Source organism: Camelus bactrianus, chromosome 13 (assembly GCF_048773025.1).
Source record: "Camelus bactrianus isolate YW-2024 breed Bactrian camel chromosome 13, ASM4877302v1, whole genome shotgun sequence".
NCBI classification, from domain to species: Eukaryota; Metazoa; Chordata; class Mammalia; order Artiodactyla; family Camelidae; genus Camelus; species Camelus bactrianus.
This window is the reverse complement of record NC_133551.1, coordinates 49,441,692-49,463,803: the sequence shown is the minus strand read 5'-3', so window position 1 is coordinate 49,463,803 and position 22,112 is coordinate 49,441,692. Positions and strand designations below refer to the sequence as shown.

At 41.9% G+C, this 22,112-nt stretch overlaps 1 protein-coding gene across 4 annotated transcripts in view; it reads right to left on the bottom strand.

Annotated features, from left to right (window-relative positions):
• Nucleotides 1–21,193, bottom strand: part of HIVEP3 (HIVEP zinc finger 3) — a 454,010-nt gene extending 432,817 nt beyond the window's left edge. For all 4 annotated transcript variants that reach the window (XM_074376695.1, XM_074376700.1, XM_074376698.1 and 1 more), the window contains exon 1: nt 21,039–21,193. The gene's annotated coding sequence lies outside the window, so the exon portion shown is untranslated. The remainder of the gene's footprint in view (nt 1–21,038) is intronic.
• Between the last annotated feature and the right edge of the window lie 919 nt (nt 21,194–22,112).

Genomic DNA, 22,112 nt, shown 5'->3' with positions numbered 1-22,112 from the left:
AGATTTGATGAAACATGATATTTCCAAGCTGTTGCTTATGTCATACCTTTATGCCTTGGGTCTCAGTCTCTAGAGCTGCCATAAACTAGATGGCTTAGACAATAGAAAGTCATTGCCCCCAGTTATGGAGCTCAAGTTCAGAATTAAGGCACTGATGAGGCTGGTTCCTTCCAAAGGATTAGGAGAAGATCTGTTCCAGGCCTCTCCTTGGCTCACAGATGGCCATAGTCTCTATCTCTTCATATTATCGTCCTTCTGTGAGTGTCCCTGTGTCCAAATTTCCCCTTTTATAAGGACACCAGGCTTACCGGATTAGACCAAATCCCAAAGGCCGCATTTTAACTTGAATATCTCTGTAAAGACCCTATTTCCAACTGAGGTCACATGTTCAGGTATTGGGGATTAGGACATATGAATTTTGGAGGGACAGAATTTAACCCACAACATGCTGATTCCTTGAAATACTTGCTTTTGATGTTCAAACCCCAACTTTTACAAATCAAAAGTTGTGCCTGTCTCTGCTGTGAATTTAAATATACATATATATATTTCACATCTCAACAGGATCTCTGATTGTTTCTCTACACTCCTGCTATAACAATCCAAATGCTTCCCAAGCAATAAATTAATAACAGGCTAAGCAGGACATAGGGGAACTTAAAGCGGTGAGAAGGAAAGAAATCTCTATTAATATTTCAAAATTTTCTCCAACTGCATTAAATCAGCCTGAGGTGCCAAATTCACTGGGTCAAACCCACAGCGATCTGCTACATCCAGGAAATGCTTTATGTGCTGCTCAAAATTCTCCCCTGAAGTACTTCCTAACAGCAGAGGAGTGGAAAGACACCCCAGGAATTTTGAAGACATAACACAAAGCAGCTTACCAGAAGCATGAAATTTTTACATCTCCTGTTTAATCTTTAAATGCCATGTGAATTTTATGTCACCCTCCATAATCTCCTTCATCTTTTAGGTGGCAATCATTTTTATGCAGAAGAAGAATGTAAAACAATTTTCCCCCAAAATTTCAAGTGACATTCAGGAAGACGTGCCCAGTTTATCCTGTGATTCCATGTGCCCCTGGCTTAATGCCCCATATTTGAAAAGCACAGCTTTCAGTGGAGGAAACAGGAAGTTCCACGGATAAAGGGGTTTTGTTTGTTTCCAAGGGAGAAGGATCTTCATTTCTGGCACTGCCAGGAAGCCAGTCCTTTTCCACCCAAAGGACAGCATTTCCTGAAGAGCAGATACATGTTCCTCCCCAGCTGGTGCAGAGTCTGAGAGGTGGAGAGAAAAAGGCTTGCCACGAAATTAACAATAGAGCTGCCCTTGAGCAAGGATGCGCACATCACAAGGAAAGAAAGGGGCCAGGACTGGGGTAAATGTGGTGAGAGTTCGGGGAGGAGAAGAAAAACCAAAGCCCTGCACAGAGCAGAGAAATTAGCAGGGTGTGCAAAGCATAAGCAGGAAGGCAGAAAGAGATGGGGAAGAAGGGGCTGAGTGGATTAGGATTTGTGACAAAGGTCAGCAAAGTCTGAAATGGTGCCGGGACAGCAGAGTACACATACAGCTGGGACCACCAAACACATCCTCAGCCCAAGCCTTAGAGGACCCAGAACTGCTACCAAGAAACAACCTCCTCTCCTGTGTGTCCGGGGACACCACCCTGTCCTCTCATTTCCATCAGCCTGTCTTGCAACATCCACTTACGTGAAGACTCTGGGCACTGATGATGCTGAAGTTGCCAGGTGGTTTCCAAAATTGACTCCAGATCCTATGAATCAATAGTAAATGTAGGTCTGAAAATTACTTAACCAACCTTTGAATTAATGCAAGTCACTGACAAGCATTTTCCGTCACATGCAGTAAGTTAAAAAAGGATTACTTGTTGGTTTTCATTTGCCTCTCTTGGATTAATCAGCATTGACTTGAAATGTGTTCCAGTCTGGGTTCCTCTGTAATCTTGTCCCAAAAGGTCCCATTCTGTTGATTTCATCTTTCCCTTCTCTGCTCACGTACAGATGTGACAGCAAATATGTCTGTGACTGCCAGGCCTGGGTTGGCCTCCAAAGGTCCGTGGCAGCCCCACAAAGCAGCAAAGCAGGGCAGAAAGTGAGACAGCCTCCACAGACCACACTTAAGGAAACCCCTAGGATTTGGGCCAGTCACATCAAAAGCCAACAGCGCTACCACCAACACAAAGAAAGAAAACTGAACTTCTTTTGTATTTGTAATGGAGACAGTTCTCAGTTCTCAGACTCAGGTGTGTGAGGAATGCAACTTGACTGTTCTCTAATAATCTGATTTGTACTGAAATCCTTCATTTGGTAATTACATGCAATTCAGAGTCTCTCCCCTGCCCGATCTTCCTGGAGTAACGTCTAAATTCCAGGGCCTTCCTTAGTGAGTGCCAAGACGCCAGAGGCAGAGAGGGCACCTGTTCCTCCAGGTTATCCCTTGCCCCCAGGCCTCCACCCACACCTCCTCTCTCCTCTCCAGCCTTGGATCACTGGTCCACTCGGAGTACTATGGAGCCCTCCTCTCCCAACCACAGGGTCACCTCAGCCATTCTCTAAGCCAACCTCCAAGACTTCCATACCTCTCTTGGGTGCACCTTCCCTCCCCTGTGCTGTGCAAGGGCTCTGGGTAGTGCTGGGAACGATTCTTGGCCTCCATTGGGCTGGAAGCCATTTCTACTTGAATGTTTCAGGGCCCTACTGGTGATGGGAACTGGAGTCACACCACCCCACTGGCTTTGCCTAAACACAGGGGCACGGGTTTCCTCTGCACTCTGCTTCCCAGACTCGCGAGCGGTTTGCACTCACTGCCCTTCAGGACTCAGCCTAGACACAGGGCACAGCCTACCTTCTCAGAGGCCAGGACATCTTCCTCTCCTCCTTCCCCTCCACCTTTCCCCTCCCCTCACCAAGGACACCGTGACCCCACTGGGAGCAGAGATGTCTCAGGAGTGCTAGAGATGTCTTCTCTTACTCATCAGGCATCCTTCTAAATCTGTGGTCTATGCACTGGGTTCTTTGGTGCCCCCATGGGGACCAGGCTTTGGAAAACCAAAAACCAAGCATTAATTCCTGAATCCCACTGTCACTTGTCCCCTAAGGCAGTGAATGTCAATTGCCTTCACTGCCTGGGCAGGGGGATGTGCCATGACTAAAAGGAACCAGAGGGACAAAAACCTTGGTGAATAACTGGAAATAGCATCCTGCCACCCTCCCCATCGTCCTTCAGCTGCCCACCTGGCTGTGGCTCTGTCTGCTTTCCTTTCATGCTCTGTCCCTTTTGAACTTCTCCCATTCAAAGTCTCTGGTAAAGACATCAAATAATTAGATGTTATAATTGCTGTTTGTACAGGGACTAGAGGTAAGGCCAAAAGGGGCTTTGGGCTAGTCATGTCAGGGTGAAACAGCATGAACAGTTCAAGGAACAGCAAGTACTAGAATGGGGTTTAGAAGTAGGGGGCAAGTATCCCATTTCCTCTTAAAAAATGACTGTATTTGTACCTGGACACACACACATACATACATACACACACATACACACACACACATATATGAGCAAAGGTACAGAAAACAATCTTGGGAGGGCAGAGAAATTGGGAAGGGGACTTCTATGATTGTTCTCTGTGTGCTCCATACTGTTTAAATTATTTCCAATGAGAAATATCTGTGTCCTGTAGAAAAATGGAAGGCAGGATGCATGTGGAAGATGAGTGACAGATAAAGATGGACAGACAGGCAGGAAGGATGGAAAGAAACGCCTTCACTAGGAGTTTGATCATTATCATGAAGCTGGTAAAACACAGACAGAATTTGAGACTCCTAATTAGTATCTTTTGATTATTAAATCAACATATATTTATTGTAGGGAATTTGGAAAATACATTGAAATATAAAAATAAAATTAAAATCATTAATAATCTCATCCCCAAGAAATAACCCGTGTGGACATTTTGGTACCAATTTGAACACACGTCCTTGAATATTTTTACTTGCATGGGATCATGTGTAATTTTTAGTTACATTGTTTCCTGCCTACAAAAATATGTTCAGTATTATAAAAAAAAATCAGATACCTTAGAAAGTGAAATTTCTCATAATCTCATAGTTAATAGTTCGGTTTGGAGTTCCCCTGACTTTTGCAATGAAATATACATTTATTCAAATGAGAACACACTATACAAATGTTTGTTAACTTACTCTTTCCACTTAGCAATCAATCCCTCTGGGCCATGTGATTTTTCCAGTTGATACAGATCAACCTCATTTTTCCTACCAGACATAGTATATTTTATTACACAGGATGGACCTTATGTAATAAATGCCCTATGAATAGACATTTAAAATATTCCCAGGTTTAACTATTAGAAAAATGCTTTAATGAATATTTTTATGTATATGCATATGTGTATATATAGATATATATATATTATTATTATTATTATATATCTATATACACACACACACACACACACACACACATAATTTTATGCACTTATGCAAATATTTCCCGAGATACAATTTTTGTAAATGCATCGTTAGGTCAAATAGGAAGCACATTTTAAATGTTAAAAGGTGTTGCCAAAATGCTTTAGAAATAGACAGTTCCAACAATAGGATATGAAAGTACTCTTTTGCCAAGCCTCAGCAAAATTTGGTATTATCAATCTTTCAATATTTAGTATGATTGGCAGCACATAATATATTACTATTCTAAAGATACTTTCCTGAGGTTGACACTTACCTTTTGGTTTTATTACAATTTTAATTTTGCTTTTTAAAGAAAATTTTAAATGTATGCAGTCCAATTTATGGTTCCAAGATTATACAAACGTTCACTCATTTATGGTTGTGGGACTTTCATTTTATATTTAAATATTGAATCTAGCTCTAATTTCCTGTGGTTTAAGAAATGAAGTAAGAATCTAGGTTGTTTTAAAATTTAAAAATTTAATGAAGTATAAGATACCTACAGAAAGTGTAGAAAGCATAAATGTACAGGTTGATCAGTTTTCACAAGTAAACTCCTCCATGTATCATACCATCCAGTTCAAGAAATAGACCATGACCCACACCTCCAAAGTTCCCTTAATTTCCCCCTGCCCTAGTCATTACATCCCCCAGATCCTCTGATTTGCATCCCCAGAAATTAGTTCTGCCAGCTTTGGTATCTGGCTTCTTTTTCTTAGCATTATACTTGTGAAATTTGTGAGATTCACCCACATTTTTGCATACAACTATATGTTACTTATTCTCATTCCTATATAGAGTACCATTGTATGAATATACTATGATTTAATTATCCATTCTATTGTCTTTGGACATTTGGGTTGCTTCCAGTTTGAGGCTATTATGAATAATGCGAATGCTATGTGTTTTATTTTTTGGTAAATATATATATATATATATATATATATATATATATGTATATAATATAAAATGTGTGTATATGTATTTCTGCTGGATACATACCTAGGAGTGGAATTTAGGGTACAGGGTATACAGTGTTCGGCACTAGTAGATACCACCAAACAGGTTTTCAAAACAGTTGTGTCAGTCTACACTCCCACCAATAATATATGAGTCCAATCACTCCATGTTCTTGCCAACACTTGGTATTCCTGACTTTTTAATTGTAGCCATTTTGGTGGATATGTAGAGATAACTTATTGTATTTTAATTTTCACTTCCCTGAGAACTAGTGAAGCTGAGGACTTTTTAATATAGTTATTGACCATGTGAACATCTTCTGTGTGAAGTGTCTATTCAAGTTTTTTGTCCATTCTTCTATTGGGCCATCTGCCTTTCTCTTACTGAATTGTAGTTCTCTGCAATATCTTCTACTCTGTGGCTTGTCCTTTCATTCTCTTAATGGTGTCTTTTGATGATGAGAAATTCTTGATTGTAATCTTATCTAGTTGATCAATAATATCCTTTACAGTCAGTGCTTTTGTGTCTTGGTTAGGAGATGTTTCCCTATTCTTAGCTTACACAGATATTCTGTTTTCTTCTAAGAGCTTTATTGTCTTACTATCATATTTAGCTCCACAGTGCATCTGAACTGATTTTTGTGAATGGTTTGAGGAAGGGGTTAAGATAAACTTTTTGCATACGGCTATTAAATTGAACCAGCATTATTTATTGAAAAGACATTCTTTCTCTACTACATTTCAGTGTCACCTCTGCTGTAAATCAGTGATCATATGAGGGTCTCTTCCTAACTCTCTACCATGTTCCGTTGGGCCATTAGTATATTCTGACACATATACCACACTGTCTTAATCACTATAGATTTATAATAAGTCTAGATATCTGATAGTAGACATTCTCTCAGCTTTATTATTATTCTTCATAATTGTCTTGGCTAGTTTTGGCCCTTTTCCTTTCCATACAAATTTTATAATCAGTTTGCTAATGTTCATTTAAAATCCCTGTTGGAATTCTGAATGGTGTGCATACTTTACAGACAGATTTGTGGGAAACTGACATCTTTACAATATTGAGTCATCCAGTCTATGAACATAGTATAGCTCTCCATCTATGTAAGTCTCATTTAATTTCTCTCAATATGTCTTCTTGTTTTCAGTGTAGAGATTTTGTACATCTTTATTATACTTATTCCTATAAATTTTATGTGTTTTGAGGTAAATGGTATCTTTCAAATTTTTCATTTTCTATTTTTTATTACTAGTATATAGAAGTACAGTTGATTTTTATATACTGACCTTGTATTCAGCAGCCTTGGTAAATTTACTTATTAATTCCAATAGCTTATCTGTGGATTCTTCTGGATTTTCTGGATACAAAATCATGTTTCCTCCTAATAATAACCATTTTATTTCTTATTTTCCAATCCATGTGTCTTTTATTTCTTTCTCTCGCCTTGCTGCAATGACTAGGACTCCTAACACAATGTTAAATAGAAGTGATGATAACAGACATCCCAGGGAGAAAGCTTTCAACACTTCACCATTAAGTATGATGTTTGCTTTAGGTTATTTGTAGGTACTCATCAGATTAAGGAATTTCCTTTGCTACGTTTTTTTTTTTTTTAAGTCATGAATCAATACTGAATTTTATCAAATCCTTCTTCTGCATCTATTGAGATGACTGTGTATTTTTTCTCTTTATTTTGTTATCATAGGAAATTACCTTAACCTATTTTCAAATGTTAAAACTACTCTTGAATTCCTGAAACCTATCCCACTTGGTTATGAGATATTATCCTTTTTAGGTATTGTTTAATTCATTTTGATTATATTTTGTTTAGGATTTCTGTATCTATCTATCCATGAGAGAGTTTGGTTTTCAATTTTCTTTTCTCATAATGCCCTTGTCAGGTTAAGGTTTTTCTTGAGATTGAGCTGGGACATGTCACTTCTTTTTCTATTCTCTGAGAATTATTTTAAGCATTTTGAAGCCTATACTAGAGAGGCCATCTGAGCCTAGATTGTTTGATTGTTCATCTGTTTGGTGGGAAAGTCTTTAAGAATGAATTCAATTCTTTAAAGGATATAGGTCCATTCAGATATTCTATTTCTTCTTGTGTTAGCTTTGGTTTTTAAGGAATGTGTTTATTTCATCTAAATTGTCAAATATTTTGGCACAAAACTGTCCATAATATCCTGTTATTAATAATCCATTTCATCCTTAAATGTCTAACCCTTTTCCCCAAAATCATTTATTTGCTGAATAAAAATCTCTTACAAAATGATACATGCTACCTCTATTATATATGAATTTCACTAAATTAGTTATTCAAAAATACGTATTGGCTCAAACTATGAAATAGTCATTATTCCAATGCTGGGAAATAACATAAAACAAGACATTTCTGCTTCATGAAGCTTACATTTAATGAAGAAAACAGACAATAAACAAGATAATGATACGGATTCTGAAGAGGAGGAAGGAGAAGGACTGCTTTATATACAACAGTCAGAAAAGGCCACTTTGAGGACCCACATGATGTGTTTACGGAATGACCCATAAACAGATCAGAAGGAAAAGGTGCAAAGGTCCCATGGTGAAATGAACTTGGCATGTTCCTGGAAGAATAAAAAGGCCAGTTCATAAAAATGAACTTGGCCAGTTCCTGGAAGAATAAAAACTCACCCAGTGTAGCAGGGTGAGTGAGAGGGAGAAAAGCAGAGATGTATTTAGAAATCTAGTCAGGGGTCATATTATGCAGCATCCTACAGACCATGGTCATGATTTTGGAAATTCTAAATGTGGTGGAAAAACATTGGTTTTGAGCAGGCAAGTAACAAGATCTGACTTATGTTTTGAAAGACCCTTCTAACTAATGTGTGTAGAAGAGACTGTAAGAAGAGGAAAGAGGTCAGTTAGGAGGCTATTGCAATAATTCGGGTAAAACAAGGTCATGGTTTGGGCTATGGTGGAAACCACGGAAGTAAGGAGAAGTGGTCAGATCAAGGCTGTATTTTGAAGATGGAGTCAAAGAGGTTTGAAGAGGACTTGCTTATGGCCTAAATGTGGGGTTACACGAAAGAGAAGACTCAAAGATAACCCCTAGGTCTTTGGCTTGCACAACTGGGTAGATGGTGGTGCCATTTTAGGAGCCTGAGAATACAGGGAAAGGAGCAGATTTGGAGTCGAGGAGGCTGGGAACCAGGAGTTGGATATAATACATGTAAAATTGCAGATCCTCTGAGACACCCAAGTGAGAATCAAAGTGAGCAAGTCAATATATGGGTCTGAATCTCAGAAGAATGATGAAAATCAGAGGCATAAACTTAGGAGTCATGCAAATAGGTATTTATCCTTTTTTTTTTTAATTGACGTATGGTCAGTTCACCAAGTTGTGTTAGTTTCTGCTACGCAGTATAGTGCTTCAGTTATTTACATATATATATTTATATATATTCCTTTATATATATAATTTTATATATATATGTATTCCTTTTCATATTCTTTTTCATTATAGACCATTACAAGGTATTGAATATAGTTCCCTGTGCTATACAGTAGGACCTTGTTGTTCATGCAAATAGATATTTAATACCACAAGATGGAATAAGATCATCTAGGAATGAAAGCTGAGCCTTGAGATACTCCAACTTTAGAAATTGGGAAGAGAGCATCCATAGCAAAGAAGACAGAAAAGTGCCCAGTGAGGTGAAATTCTCATATTTCTGAGCCAGTTTCTTGGTTCTCTGCTCTGTTCTCCTGATCTTTTTGTCTGTTCTTGCATCAGTTTTAATTCTTTTAATTCCAAGTAACAGACAACCCAACTCACATTAACTTAAGCAATGAGAGAAAAACCAGGTGTGATTCCAATAGCATCACATGGATGCAGTTTCTCTCCATTTCTTTGCTATGCTCTCCTCCGTGGGGGCTCATCCTTGGTTCCATGTAATCATGACAAGGCTAGGGTCCCATGAGCAGGAGAAGAGTGGATGCTGCTGGGCAGCAGAATCCACAGATGTCCTCCTATGTACTTTATAGCATAAATTATATTTTTTTAATGGTCCAGATTTGTCAAGGATCTTTTCCTATTTGTCAATCTTCCAACCAGACTGTAAACATCTCTGAGAAGAGATCTTTGCTTCATATTTCTATATAATCTTTTCAGCAATCTGCCCAATCCTACACACATAGTTTCTGCACTGAATATTTTTAAGCAATTGGCTGATTGAGCTACCACCCCTATCTTCTCTCCTCTCATTTTCTAAGGAATGAACAGCAGACGAAGAAAGAGCAATAAAGAAATAATGTTTGTGGTTTATGATGTGGATTCTCCTGCATAGGTGAGCATCATTACTTGGGAGTGGTTGTAAGTACTTAGTATATAGTACCCTGGGTGCTAAAGCTTTGGTTTTAGGCACTGTGCAAGGTGATGGAGTACAGCGATGAAGAATACAGACACAGCACCTGTCCTCATGAAGCTCACAAATTTCTCTTCCAGTGCTGTAGTTAATTATTCCATTCTTTTCATAGTAGTTTTTAATTAAAATAAACCCTTAACAATCAATTTTCTCAACCCTTTCTTAAGCTTAATGCTTTTTTGCATCTTATTTAGGAAGTCCTTCCCTTTCAGGGATCATGAAGATATTCTCTCGTATTATCAAAATCTTTACAGCTTTTCCTTTCATGTTTACAATTTTAAACCCTCTTGAAACTGATTTTTATGTATTGTATACAGTGATAGTCAAATTATGTTGTTCCATATGCATATCCATGGGTCCCAGTACCACTTAATGGAAAATCCAGTGTTAATATGTAATGCATCCTTTGCAATGCATCAAGAGTCCATAAATAGGGGGGTGGGCATAGCTCAGTGATAGAGTGCGTGCTTAGCATGCATGCAGTCCTGGGTTGAATCTCCAGTACCGCCACTAAAATAAAATAAATAAATAAACCTAATTACCTCCCCAACTAAAAAATAAAAAATAAATAAAATAAATAAAAAGAGTCCAAAAATGCACAGGTTTGTTTCTGGGCTCCCTATGTTCTTCTGTTGGATAGTTTGGTCATCCTTGAATCAATTCCACTCTGTCATTATTACTATAGCTTCATAACAAGACCTGCTGTGCACAGAGCAAGTCCTCTGACCTAGTTCTTCTTTAAAAAGTCTTAGCTCTATGGATATTTCTATCCCTCCTTGTAGTCCTGTCACCCTTTTCTTTATATATTACACTATGTTATTAGGTGCACTCAAATTTCAAACTGGTACTTTCCTGGTGAAAATAACTTTTTATCCCTAGTGATGCTTTCAACCGTAATGTCTGCTTTACCTGACACTGTGCTTGTTGTTTGACAGTATACATTTTTTCCATGCTTTCAATTTCATTCTTTCTGTGGTTCTCTGTTGCTCAACTAGCTGGAATGTTATACATTCTGCTTCTATTCTTTCCATGGTTACTCTAGAAAATACAATATACATTGTTGACTTACTAGTCTAAGAATAATTAATCTTTACTCTCCTTCCGGGTAATACCAGAACCTTGGAATCTTTTCTTAACTTACAGGCTACTGTTGTCTTATTTTCAGTTCTCTACATTTTAACATAGAAAATATTAAAATTCTGTTTTACATTTCATTATTCCTACATTTCCATTTACCCACATATTTACCTCTTTTTAAAATCCTTCATTCCTTACTGGAGCTCAGCTTTCATCAGTGGAGACACTTTCCTTCTGCTGAAAGTGTAGTGAGACAAACTCAAAAAGTGGTGGCAAACTCTCCATTTTCTTTCTATGTAAGTGTCTTCTATTGCCATTTTTTGAGAGAGATTTTCTCTAGGATTCTTGGCTATCAGCTACTTCATCACAGAAATCATTCCATTGTCTTCTGGCTTCCATTGTTGGTATTGAGAAGGGTGTACATCACTCCTTTCAAGGCAATTTGTCTTTTTTCTGGATGCTTTTAGAATTTTCTCTTTGCCTTTGGTGCTCCGCATATGAATATTTGGCTTGATATATTTTATCAATTCTGGAAAACTTTCAGTTATTATCTTCTCAAACAGTTGCTTCTGTCCCATTCTCCCTTTCGTTTCCTTTTTGAACTACAATTAAATACCCATTAGAACTTCTCACTCCCCGCTCTGTGTCTTTTAACCTTTCTTTCATATTTTTTGTCATTTTGTCTCCTTATACAGCATTCTGGAAAATTTCTTAGAATGTATCATCCAATTCACTAATCTCTCTTTGACTTTATCTAATATGCTGTCTAATGGTAATCCATTGTGTTTTTAAATTTCTGTTTTTTATTTTTATTTCTAGAAGTTCTAGTTGGTCTTTTTCAAACCTGCCAAGTCACTTTTAATTGTTGCTCATTCCCTGAAGATATTTACAAGCTTGCTTTTATTTCTATGAACATAATAAACATATTTATTTGTCTCTGATTATTAACTACATAAAGAATTTATGAGGATTTTTCTGTTTTCCTTCTATCAATTACTTCTGCTGGTTCTCTCATCATGTTTTACTTCCTCATGTGCTTTGTTCTTTCTGACTGTACTGCTCATTGGCCCTGCAAACTTAGGAAGATGCCTTCCTCCAGAGAATATTCACCTTTGATTCTGCCAGGTGTCAGAGGAGGGGGACAGGGAACACCAGCAACCTGGAACTGCCTTAAACCCAGTTCATGGCTTGAAGTTCTCTGAACCAAGGTGATTGAAAAAACATTCTTAATGTCCGTACAAAGGCTGGCCAGTGACTGCAACTTACGTTTTCTTTTTCCTTTTACTCAGCCCAGTATCTGAGCAACCTTCCCTGCTGTCCCTTAGGGTGGGGAGACATGGTTTTCCTTCTGGTTCACCTTTACCCTGAATAGTTCCAGCTTTGTTTGGAGACAGTCTCCAATGATACTTTCCACCTTGAACAAGCCATGAACTTCAAGTTCTAACCTCCTTGTCCTGCAAGGCTGCCAAAACCAAAGCCCATATTTACTAGGATCGGAGGAAAAAAAAAAAAAAGTTCTCAGGGCAAAAGCAACTTAAGAGTTCTAGTGATTTGCACATCTCTCTTTCTGTTCCCTCAACCATAGATTTTGGCCTGATCTTTTTTCTCTTCTCAGCTCTTCAGTGATTTTTTTTTCTTTTTAATTTAAAAAAAAATATCTTGGATAAAAAACAAGTTTATTCTGTATAGCACAGGGAACTATATTCAATATCTTGTAATAACCTTTAATGAAAAAGACTATGAATGCATGTGTGTGTGTATATGTGTGTGTATATATATGTGTGTGTGTATATGTATATATATACACACATATATATATAAGATATATATATATATATGTATGTATAAAAAACTGGGACATTATGCTGTACACCAGAAATTGACACAGTGTAACTGACTATACTTCAAGGGATATAGTGTTTTCACATCAGGGTGCACTTTTCCTCTTAAAGAATATGACTTTTTTTGGTACTCCCTAAGATCTACTGCTTATGGTCTCTCTCACCATCTCCCTTCACATCTTCCCACATGGCTTCCACTTGACCTCATCTACTTGGGACAGTCTACACACATTTGGAAGTCTATAGATTACATTCCTCTCCTAATTTTGCTGGAAATGGAGTTTGCAAGATTTGCGTTATTACTTTTTCACCTTCCTTCTTGCCTGTGAATGTTTTCAAAGAAGAGAAGGGGAAATGCAAAGTATTGCAGCAATGTGTATACGCAAAGATTGGAATCATCTTGAGTCCTCTCTCTCATATCCATACAGAATACATCACTAAGTCGTGTCAACTCTACCTTCAAAATTTATCCAGAACTTATCCACTTCTCAGCACCTCCATCTCTACCCTAGTCCAAGCCACCACTGTATTTTATCTGGACTATTGCAGAGCCTCCTAATTAGTTGTCCTGCATACACCTTCACTGCCTTGCAGTCTATTCTCCATACAGCATGTACATTTTTAAGACATAAGCCAGATCATGCCACTTATGCTCAAAATCTTCCAATGGTTTCCTATCTCACTAGATTAAAATTCAACATCTTTAACATGGCTGTGAGGTTTTAATCCCCCCCCCCATTACTGCATTACTGTTGCATGTCAGCCACAATATCTTTCTTGCTGTTCTTCATACAGGTCAAGCATATTGTCACCCAGGACCTTTGCACTTGCAAAACTGCAGAACTGCTCCACCCCTAGGTTCCCTCATGGTTCACTCCTTCTCACTTCATTCACATTTCTGCTCAAATATCACTTTATCAGGAAGTCTTCCTTGAACAACCTCTCCAACACAGCATCACTACCCTGCACGTCCACTCCATGTCTCCTTACCCAGTTTATTTTTCTTCTTAGCACTTATCCTCACCTTCCGTGTTTTTGTACTTATTTGCTTTTTTGTTTGGCCTTGTCTGTTTCCCCTCCACCAAAATATAAGCTCTATGAGACCAGGACCTTTGTCTGTTCTTGTTCACGGATGTATCACAAGCATCTAAATGGCGCCTGGGGTTACAGTAAGCACACCAGAAATGTCACTGAGTGAAAGCTGTGGCTACAGAGGAACCCACTGCAGGAAACACATTGAAGGCAGAGCCCAGGCAGCTCCTCCCTTTCTGCTGCCACACTGTCTCTCATCTACTTGCCATCCAGCTTCTTTGCTCACGCAGCCACCTCCCAACATCACCCTGTTCAGCCTGAGTCTACAAGTCCCTCCCACCGGAGGTTCCTCAGTTCAGTGTCTAAATCCCAAATATCTGATTAGTCTTCCTTGGCCCAAGAATCCATCCAGGGTCCAATTAGCCACTACTCGGGAATCCACGGTGGGGGTGGAGTGTGGAGGTGTCTGTTCACATGCCAAGTAGAGTCACCCCCACCAGACTCTCCACAACTGGGAAAAGAGCTGAGGATCTTTAACTCAGACATAGAACAAGCCTCCGCTAACACATCCCAGACAGTGGCAGAGAGAATGTGCAGGACTTCTCTAAGGGTGCCTCTAACAAATGCCTTCAGAGTCCTGGCAAGTGACATAAATGAGTGAAGAGGGCAGGGTGGTCAAGATAGCAAACTGGGGGTCTCTGCTACATCCAAAGGGATGAGGCCACTAAAACTAACTACTGCCAAGGAGGAACGTGAGCCCAGAGTTGCCAGATCTTCAGATGGTTCAAGAGAAGCCAAGAAATTTGGAAATTTGGAAATTGTAGTGTGAAATCTCCCACTTGTAAAATGATGACAACTAATCCAATTTTTTAAGGCTAAAACAGTGTGCGGACCAAATAAAACACATCTGCTGACCAAATTTGGCTTAGGGCTACTCGCGTGCAATTCTGTTTTATACAGTCAGCTCAAAAATAGGACACAGGTAATTTATCACACTCAAGAGCAATGTTTCCCAGGGGGTTCAGTGTGAAGATTTCATTAGCTGGAGTAACCAGAACTCTCAGTCCCCTTTCATAGCACCTGCCCCCCATCTTCCCTACCAATCCTACTACAAACCCCCACCAACTTTCAACCATGACAGGCAAGGCTTAGTGGAGAGCATCTGGGCTTTGGAATCAATCAAATTTTGGATTAAAACCAATGCTACCTCCTATCATTCCTTAACCTCTCTAAAACTCAGTCTCCTCATCTGCAACCTGGGGATACTAATTCTTCTATCTAGAAGCATTGTAAGGAATAGAATTATGTGAGTAAAGTGCCTGGCACATAACAGAGGCACAGAGTAGATGAGAGTAGATAACTCATAAATAGACTAGGAGCTGCCCGCGCCATGGAAAGGCATGACACCTGAACATCTACGATCATCATACAGGATGTTCAGCAGCTAATACCACCTATACCTCGGTGTGGAATAAGGAGAGGCTAAAAATGCATTTAATAAATAAAATACGGATGGAAATACAGCCGTGCAGGGGCCCAGGTCTTCACACTAATGGAGTTGCTGGTGAATCTGGTCCAGAATGTCTACGTTTGTAGAAATCAGCACTAATTGAAATTCATAGACATCAATTATCTGATTATTCAAGGACTCTCTCAACCTTTGGAGCCAGTTTTTGTGTGCGTATTACTGCACAACACTGAGTCAAGTAAATGCATGCCAATTCTCCAGTGGCCTAAAAAAAATTAATCCTGTAGCTCAAGGAGATACAACTGGGAAAAGAGAGCTCTGTCTGCCAAGTGTAAACTGCAGTGCCGACTCTGTCTGGGGTGGACTGCCAGGGGCTGGTACCCAACAGCCCTATATCCACTACTAGATGCAGGGGAGCAACTCCTGCAGATGGGAAGCCACAACCACTGGGACGAACCCCTCTCTTGCTCCCTCCACCCTGCCCTGCACTTTCCAGGGAGGAGCCAGGCCGAGCCAGAGGACCACAACAGCACACACCTAGAGGCTCATGAAACAGAAAAGGGGTCATTGGGAAAGAAAGAACGCAAGTGAAGCTCCCTCCAGGCACTGAGAGGACTCCGGACTGCGGGATCCAGAAAAACCTTTCCACCTGCAGAGAACTCCAGCTTCTCTCCCGCCCAACCCCCAACGCATGAGGTTTAAAAGCAAAGAACTTTGTCTCTGATCACCTGTGCTTTCCCACCAAGAAAACCTGAGCCTGTTCCTACTCCTCAGGCTCCCATGGCTGCTATAATCATGCATGTCCATTATCAGCTTTCCTCTGGGGAGAACTAAGCACCAGAAAATCATTCATCTCCTTCAGTGCCAAGCCTTCCCAGATAAGCAGGCGATCACTAATAATTTAAGCTATTTTCTAGATTTTTTTTTGGTTAAAAGAAGGGAGGAGTCTAACATGGGTGGGGTGCAGATCAAGATCAGACAGGAGCTGACAATCACTGAAGTTGAGCCTTGGGTAGATAGTTCACTATACTCTTCTCTCAGTTTTTTTTTGTACATGTTTAAAATTTTCCGTCCTAAAAAAGCATTGAAAGAAGGGTTGCCAGAGGACACAGATACAACCTGAAAACAAAACCAAGGGCTCCTCCCTCTCCACTGTGTCAGGTGGCAGATGAATCTGGGAAACACTCAGATCAACAGTCTCCAGGTTTCCTTCTTCCACCTCCCTGGGTGGAGACCCTCTCTTCTGAGCATGACACTCAGTGTCCCCAACAAAACCACCTCTGAAAAAATTCCCTAGAACTTTCCCAAATTATTCTGGCAGGACTCAGCTTCCCCTCTTGGCCTATAAACACTCCTGCCCCCACAAATTACCCCCACAGCCTCGTCCCACTACAAGGGCCTCTACTTCCTGTTCCAAACTACTGTGTTGAGCAATCCAGTTATTGAAACAGCTCCTGGGTGGCAGACAAACGCCTGTGTTCTGGCAGCTTGTTCAGTTGCTTCTCCTCCTGCAGGTCAGAAGGGAGGGTGCTGTTATCACTTTTAAGGAGTCAAGGAACACTTTATATTTCCTTATTCTTCCTCTTCCCTTTAACCTCAATTTGCTCCTAATACAATTTTTTTTAATCATCTAAAGGGGAGTTTTTCAACCTCAACCCTATTAACATTTCAGGCTGAACAATTCCTTGCTTGGGAGGCTGTCCTGTGCATCGTAGGGCATTTAGCAGTATCTTTAGTCTCTACCCGCGGGATGCTGGTAGCACGTACTCTGCCCCTAGTCGTGACAACCAAAAATGTCTCCAGATGGTGCCAAATGTTCCCTAGGGGCCAAAATTGCCCCTGGTTGAAAACCACCTGTCTAAAAGACAGTGAAAAACCAAGACCGACATTGTCCTGGCAAAAAATTGAAATTCTACAGTTTATTTCCACATATACTATGAGACAACATATTTCAACGTCTAGATTTGTCAACATGAATCTTTAAGAAATGTTGCATACTAAGCCAGGAAAACATAAAGTAACAAGAGAAAAATGAACTTATAACGCCCGCAACTACTTTCTCTGTCTGTGTGGCTTCCTGTGTAAATCTCATTTGCCTCCTCCAAATTATCCTGTTTTCTTGTCAAATGTAATCATGTCACGCCATGCCCTCTTTGAAGGGCCACACAACCTACGTTGGAAGGAAAAACTTCTAATAACTCTCTGAGCACTCCCCGTGGGGTGTGCTGATTCTACCACACGTATTTAACAGGGATCACTGGAGAAGAGAATAGCCCAAAGATTTCCCAACGAAATCAGGAGAAAGCATCCCAAGTGTCTCCTCCTGGTCCACCTTCAAATACCACCAGATTTCCATCATGACCAAGAAGCACAATGCGAGGCTGAACAAGCAGGGTGAGAGGTTGCAACACTCAAGGGGAAATATTATTCTATTTCTTCATTAGGCAGAGAGAGTTTCCCATGGGATACTCCCCTGTTGAGAAGAAAGAAAATCTGTTTTCCGGTCTGCAGAACACTAGCCACAGTCTATTATTCAGCTCTGGGGGACACACATACATAATTGTCACTCCGCCCCATCACACCGGACTTCCCAGCTCCACGCCCAATGGCCCCCGACCCCTGGGAGATGCTGACATGTTCCTCCTTTCTGATGCTTGTGGACAGGCAGGTACTAGGTACAGGGGATTCTCTCTCCAGGGTGCATTCCTTCTGCAATCCCAGGCCATTGCCTGTCTCGGATTGGATCCCCTCAATCCTAGATTCTGGCCAAGGCCTCCTAACTGGATTAGAGCTTCCCCTCTAATCCAGGTTTCACACAGACAATGATCTTTCAAGAGCGTAAGCCAGAAGGGCCCAGAATCCTTCTGTGGTTTCCTGTTCCCTATCACTGGATACAATCCCAGCTTCTTTGGTGCATGGAATTGTGAAGCACACCAAATGTATGACCCAAGAGATGTCTGAGCAGGAGCAGAATGAGCACCAAATGGGACAGGTGCACACACGTGGGGCGTTCAACCACAGGGTGGGTGGTAAAGGAAGAAAGGGGAGGAGGGTGTTAAATTCCATGACCTTAAAGTTACCTTTCAACCCTGACTTGCCATGATTCTGGGAACTCCTGGATCATTCAGGTCATGTCATCATCTGACTCCAAGCCTCCTACAAAATGATGCCAAAATGGTCCCCCACAAATGCTCCTGACATAGTCCTGCATGTGGTTACCCTACCCTACTTCCACAGGAGGACTTCTTTTCTGCTTGTCTTTTATTTTTTTAATTACAAAGGAATGAGGCCGGTGGCAACAGAATAAAACAATACTGAAGTATTTAAGATGAAGTCTCTCAACCACTCCCTTCCCAGGGTAGCCACCCATTGCATGCCCTCTGGTCCTCTATGATACATACACGCACGTGCACACACACCCGACTCATCTGATACTTGATCTTATACTGTGCCTTAGGGAGGAGGACATTTAATTCTTGTATGCAGCTCCCTAGGAGGTTAAGGCTAGTTAGTTCCTCTGCTTCAACGGCTATTATTCCACCAGTGAGGAAATGGGAGGCAGGGAGATGAGGTACCCTGCTCAAAATCACAGATTAGTTGGTGACAGAGTGAAGACCAGAACAAGAACTCCTAACCCAGTGTTTGTTATCAGGCTGTCAAGTGCTCTTCTGCCCACAGTGCAGAGTGTATACAGGTAGCAGGTAGAAATAAATACTTGCTGGAAAAAAATAACCTACAGAGGTAGGATAGCAGAGTGCTTAAGTATTGGACTCTGAACTCAGGCTGCCTACATTAGTATCTGGCTGTCATTCACTTAACTATATGAGCTGAATCAATCAACCGGGCCTCAATTTCATCATCTGAAACTGGGGTAATAATAGTACCTCCCTTAAAGGGTTGTTGTGAGAATTGGATAAGTTCATGTCTATAAAGCACACAAACAAATGCCTGGAACCAATGCCTAATTAGACCAGTTATTATCTATAAAGCACCCTTAAAAAATCAGCATCATGGCTGTGATAGAGGCTCCCAAATACAGGAAATATCGTATTTCTTAAAATTTAGGCAGGCATTACCAAAACTAAATCTTGTTAACTCTGTACCTTGTTCAGGAAGAAATCAGCATGGGGGTGGAGAGAGGTGAATGCATATGATATTAGTCCAAAAAATATTTTAAGTGATACAGTAACTGAAATCATTTCTACAAGGAGGAATGACCTCATAATGACCTCATAGATCAAACATTTGTAACACCTACTGCACCAAAGAATTAAAAACCTTAACAGCCCCTAGCAGTAATTATCTAAGTAAAGTGGGCTGCAAATCTGTTGGAAAACTGTTTTTTCCATGATAATATTTCCAGTAAATTGCTGCCTCTATACTAAAAGTACTGGTGTTGCAGAACTGGCATACTAATAGAAAGATTATTATAGAAACACTATTAAAATGAATTAGATAGTATTAAAGATTCAACACTACAACAGTGCCTGATTATAAAAGATTTCAAGTTGTACTGCTTAATGGGCAGATAAAAGTGCTAGTTAAGCCCACTCTTAGAGGACTAGGCAGTTCTGTAAACCACAGGCAGCAAGAGGTCTATGGACTAAATTAAGAACCAGTAATGCCAACCCAGTTGGCTACAGTCCTACCAGGAAGATAGGGAAGAACCAGGGTTTTCTGCACGGGAGGGGTAATCTAGTAAAGCAGACAACTATCCAAACTTGTTTTTTTCCTTTAACTGCTTTGTCAGCAACACCTCTAATTCCTCCTTTGCTTAAGTGAAGAAAACGAAAAAGCTCACCATAGGCTGACGACCCTTAATAAACTGTATAGGCAGGGAGAGGCAGAAAAAGCCTTGCCATTATTACCAAAGCAACCAGAAGACACTGAATAGCTCTCCCGGCAGCACCTTGGCCAAAAGCATCTCTTATCGCAAACAGCCGAAAGCTCTCAATGGTTCTCAAAAGAGTTGCTAGACTAAAGGTATTAGCCATCCGTTTCAGGATCTATTTTGCTTTCCAACCTTGTTAATTAACTAATCAGGGGTGGCAAAGCTCCTCACAAATACAAAGTGTCAGGGAAATGCTAAGTAAATTCGCCTACATGTTCTATCAATGCTCGGTTAGGAAAAGGGGAAGAGCAGGAGGCTGAGCTGTCCCCAGAATGCTGCAAGCCAGAGGCCAGGCTCGCTAACGTACAGAGAGACCCGTGTGCCCTGCAGCAGCCTCTGGCCCCGAGAAGGGCTCTCGGTAGGACTTCTGGAAAGGAAACCTGGACCAGGGCCACCCTGGGGCAAAAGGAACGCTGCTCGCGAGGCGCATCCTCGCTGCTCAGTCTCCATCTCCCCGCATCTCTCAGATGTCAACAAACCCAGTCCACAAAGTGAAACTTTCCGGGCCCCCGCTGTCGAGCTAGGTGCCAGCCCTCAGCCTGGGAGAGCGGCGCAGGGACAGGTGTGGGACCGAGGCTCGGGAGAGGACCCCCGCCCCCAGCCTCAGCGATTGTGTAATCGGCCCTAGAAGGGGGTGCTCAGGGCCCGCCCCAAGCCGGGATGCGGAGGCGCGGCCCGGGGACCGGGCTGCAGGCGCTGCGCCGGGAGGTGTTGGGGGGGATGGGGAGGACGGTCGTCCCGCCCCCCGGGACCGCCCCCGGGCGGCAAGAGGAGCCGCGGCGCTGACACAGCCCGGAGGGGGCGCCCGCGCGGCGGACTGCTGCCGAGCAGGGGGACGCGATGGCTCGGCAGCGCGGCCGGCCTTACCTGCGCGCCGGGTCCGGCACGGCGGGAGGCGGCTCGGGATGCCGGGGCGGCGGGCGGCTGGCGGCAGCGCTGGCAGCCAGCGGGGCCACGGCATGTAAGGAACCGCGGCGGCGGCAGCGGGCGCGGGACTGACAGCCCCAGGCCCCGCCTCCAGGCCCCGAGCCCCGCCCCCTCCGCGGCCTCGCTGCCGGCCCCGCCTCCCCCGCCTACCACCGGGGTCAAGCTCGGTCCACAGGCTCCGAGGGCGGGGGCCCTCGCTTTTGATTGGTCCGAGGGATACCCGCCCCGCCCACTACCCGCCTCCTCCTTGGCGGCGAAGTGGCGCGTGCGCGGTGGCAGCGATGGGCAGCGCATAGTGCTGAGTGCTGGCGTTCTTGGTCCCCGACCGCTGGTATTGGGCATGCTTCTTTATCCGGGATGACTGGGAGCCCTGGATGACCTGAAGAACCAAGAGTCAGACTCAGACTCCACGGTGAATTGTTTTTACTCACCTGTGAAAGAATCGACGGGAAAAAAAAAAATCAGAATGGGCCAGGCTCTAACCAGAGGAGACCCTAAAGCTAGGAACTGCAGCAGAAAACGAACTACCGGCCCAGACGCATCTGCGACAGGTCTAAGGGTGCTTTATCCACGCGCTGGATTCGCTCCGTGGCCAACAAGTGTGGTGTGTGTGCAGAGTATCTAGTAGTTGTGAGGCGAGGTTAGGGCATTAAGGTTGTGCCAACAGAGAAAGAGAGGGAGGCTGAAGAAAGTAGCCCTTCTCCAGCGCCTACTTCCTTCTCCTCCTCCCTCCCTGTATCTCCCACCTCTCCCTCCGCTGGCTCCCGCACCCTCAGCCTGTAAGCAACACCTAATCTTTCCCAACAAGAATCAACTGAGACCCAGCAGTTCCATCCCTATTATTCAAGGGAATTGGAAACATATCTACACAAAAACGTGTTCACAAATGTCATAACATAATCATAATGGCCAAAAAGTGGGAACAATAGAATCTCATCAATTGATGAATGGATAAATAAATTATGGTTTATCCATACAACAGAATTTCACTGGGCCATTAAAAGGAATGAAGGA